The sequence below is a fragment of the Apium graveolens genome, chromosome 4 (assembly GCF_009905375.1).
Source record: "Apium graveolens cultivar Ventura chromosome 4, ASM990537v1, whole genome shotgun sequence".
Classification (NCBI taxonomy): domain Eukaryota; kingdom Viridiplantae; phylum Streptophyta; class Magnoliopsida; order Apiales; family Apiaceae; genus Apium; species Apium graveolens.
Genome location: NC_133650.1, coordinates 69,901,615 through 69,905,474, shown reverse-complemented (window position 1 = coordinate 69,905,474; position 3,860 = coordinate 69,901,615). Strand labels below are relative to the sequence as shown.

The 3,860-nt window shown below is 41.1% G+C and overlaps 1 non-coding gene across 1 annotated transcript; it reads left to right on the top strand.

Annotated features, from left to right (window-relative positions):
• The first annotated feature begins 2,027 nt into the window (after positions 1-2,027).
• LOC141722026 (small nucleolar RNA R71) lies at positions 2,028-2,134 on the top strand. The gene has a single exon (XR_012575063.1). It is a non-coding gene; the product is annotated as a small nucleolar RNA R71 (small nucleolar RNA).
• The last annotated feature ends 1,726 nt before the right edge of the window (positions 2,135-3,860 follow it).

Here is a 3,860-nt window from a genome sequence, read left to right as displayed (position 1 = left end):
GCATACAATATGAAGGACTTATACCCTTGATGTCTGCTATGGTCCATCCAATAGCCGATTTGAATTCTCTCAAAATCCTTAAGAGCTTGTCTTCCTCACTACCTGAAAGGTCAGATGCAATAATAACAGGTAAAATAGATGCATCACCTAAAAAAACATACCTCAAGTGTTCAGGTAATGGCTTGAGCTCCAAGGTAGGTGCTTCCTCTATTGATGGTTTAAGCTTTCCTTCAGCATTCTTGAGGTCAGAAGCACCCAGAGATTCAAACGGCATGTACAGCTTTCGCTTCCAGGGAGAAGCGTTCAGATATTGTAATTGCTCGTTGCCATCTTCATCATCACTGTCAAAATCCCCCACTAAGGCCTTTTCCAATGTATCAGACATTAGCATGCGATCGAGTTCCGAAGTAACCGCAGAATCAATCACATCCACTTTTAAGCACTCCTCATCTTCGGTAGGGAATTGCATTGCCTTGAATACGTTGAAGGTCACATCCTGATCTTGTACCCGCATAGTAAGTTCACCTTTCTGCACATCTATCAAGGTACGGCCCGTAGCCAAGAAAGGTCTTCCCAAGATTATGGGAATCTTCTTATCTTCCTCAAAATCCAGAATAACAAAATCTGCAGGAAAGAAGAGCTTATCCACCTTAACTAGCACATCCTCCACTATGCCCCTTGGGTAAGTAATAGAACGATCAGCCAATTGTAGAGACATATATGTGGGCTTTGGATCAGGCAGATCCAACTTTTTAAAGATCGACAACGGCATCAGATTGATGCTTGCTCCCAAATCACAAAGGCACTTGTCAAAAGTCAACTTGCCAATGGTGCAAGGAATGGTGAAGCTACCTGGATCTTTCAGTTTTGGAGGTAACTTTTGCTGCAGAACAGCGCTGCATTCTTCCGTGAGAGCAACGGTCTCAAGGTCATCCAGTTTCACCTTCCTTGACAGAATGCTCTTCATAAACTTCGCATAACTAGGCATTTGCTCCAGAGCCTCAGCGAAAGGTATATTGATGTGAAGTTTCCTGAACATCTCCAGAAACTTACTGAACTGTCTATCCAGCTTTTGTTGCTGTAATCTCTTAGGAAAAGGTGGTGGAGGATAGAGCTGTTTCTCCCCTGTATTACCCTTAGGCAGAGTGTGTTCAACAGTAGTCTTCCTTGGTTTCGCCGCTTTCTCCTTTTGCTTAGCTTCTTCATCTCTAATTTCAGCTTCTCCTTCTTTTGCCTTTTCAGCATCAAAAACTTTTCCAGACCTTAAGGTAATAGCCTTGACTTCCTCTTTAGCTTCCTTCCTGCCTGGTACTTCCGTGTCACTGGGAAGAGTGCCAGGTTGACGATTGAGCATTGCATTAGCTATTTGACCGATTTGATTTTCCAAGGTCTTGATAGAAACCGCCTGACTCTTGCATAACAACTTAAGTTCCTCAAAATCAGCACTAGTAGGTGCAGCTGCACTTCCCTGTTGAGGATATGATTGCCTTTGAGCATACTGATGTGGTTGTTGGAATCCAGGTGGGTTAAACTGTTTACTCACACCTTGCTGATATGGTGGCTGAATAGCATTCTGATTATTCCCCCAGCTGAAATTTGGATGATTTCTGTTATTAAGATGATAAGTAGATGGCACAGGCTACTGTTGTCGCTGATAATTATTCACATACTGAACAGATTCGTTGACAAGAGAACACTGATCCGTAGCATGAGAACCTGTACAAAGCTCACAAACCATAGCTATTTGATTAACTCCATATGTAGCCAGAGAATCAACCTTCTTTGACAGCGCTTGAAGCTGTGCTACAATAGCGGTGGCTGCATCGACTTCCAGAATACCTGCTACCTTACCAGGCATCATCCTCTGAGTTGGGTTTTGATGCTCATTTGCAGCCATAGTCTCGATAAGATTATAAGCCTCAGTATAGCTTTTAGCCCATAAGGCGCCTCCAGCTGCTGCATCGAGCATGGGCCGAGATTGGGCCCCCAAACCATTATAGAAACCAGTGATCACCATCCAATCGGGCATTCCATGATGTGGGCACTTTCTCAACATTTCCTTGTAACGTTCCCAAGCTTCGCACATAGATTCTGTAGGTTGCTGCGCAAACTGAGTAAGAGCACTCCTCATAGCAGCAGTCTTTGCCATCGGATAAAACTTCACCAGAAACTTTTGCGCAAGATCTTGCCACGTAGTGATGGACCCAGTTGGTTCAGAATGTAACCAGTCCTTAGCTTTGTCCCTCAGTGAGAATGGGAAAAGCCTCAGCTTGATAGCCTCATCAGTCACACCATTATACTTAAAAGTGCTGCAAATCTCGACAAAATTTCTTATGTGCATGTTGGGGTCTTCAGTTGCAGCTCCTCCAAAAGAAACAGAATTCTGTACCATCTGGATAGTGCCCGGCTTGATTTCAAAGGTGTTAGCTTGAATAGCCGGATGAAGAATGCTTAACTGAATGTCATCAATTTTTGGCCGAGAAAAATCCATAAGAGCTGGATCAGCTTGAACAATACGATCACCCATGTTTACTGGTTCTTTCCGCTCAGTTCCTGAATCCGAATCTTCAAAATCTATCTTCTCCGGAATATCAAGAACTTCGTCTGTCTCCTCAGCTGTATCTAAAGTCCTCTTGCGAGTACGAGAACGAGTTTGCATAAACACTCGCTAAACTACCTGAAACACAACCGGAAAAAATAAGTAACTACTACGTCCTAATCACTGAGTCCTAATGACCAATGATGGTAAGTACATAAACTAAACAAATACGCCGAGTCCCCGGCGGCAGCGCCAAAAACTTGTTAGGGCGAAAACACGCGCTAATATTCATGCAAGTATACGTGTTCGCAAGTAATATAGAATACTTTCTAGTTCGTTCCCACAGAGACTCAGACTAATTTATTGTCTAATTAAACTCACGCACCAATGTATGATTACTTCTCAATATTAAGACACTAACACTTAGAATTGTTGACTAACATTAACTATAATTAACTACTTAATTAATCACTTAATTAACACTTCAAATTAACAATATTAAAACACTCATGAGATCATAACTTCATTACTACTTCCTTCAATAGTTATTGTTATTACCTCTAGCATGTGACAGTGATGATATTAATCGAATAACACGAAACTGATAAAAGCCAACTTTCATTGTACTAATACCATTCTACCAAACATCCACAATTAAGATAGAAGTTGAATAGTCATCAATTATGTTGAGTTCCTATATGTCTACAGAAATTGACAACACAATGAATTAAGCACAAGTTATTCATTTTGATTACACAGGGCAAATAAAACTGTTAGAGTTACCCACTAATCATGCACACCGTACATGAACCTATGCTAGCATGGCAAGTTCTAAATCTCAAGATCCACCATCGCTTCACAAGAGATTAACACCCTATCTTATATGTTCGCGACGCACATAAGACGAATATGCACAACCAATACTAGATATCATACAATCATCACACACTACAGTATTAAACAATTAACTAAAGAATTCCATAGTAAATCCGTTGCGACCCCATGATCACGATTAGCCCATAATAGCACTCATCGTCATCATGGGTTCATATGAAATCATGATAAACAAACACAAGAAAATAATAACTAAACTAATTATATTAAATCAGAGTACGTCACAAGAGTAAATAGGTTCAAAGTAAGAAAACTAGCATCCAACGTTACAACAAAACAAGAATCACGAGAAAATATGCTTCCCCTTCGTTGCTGTGTGCTAAAACGGTCTTCTTCCTTATCTCCTTCGCTCCTTGCATTTCTTCGCCGTAATCTGACCATTTCTTTCCTCTCGCAATGGTGAACACATGCCAAGGCTTATTCTTGA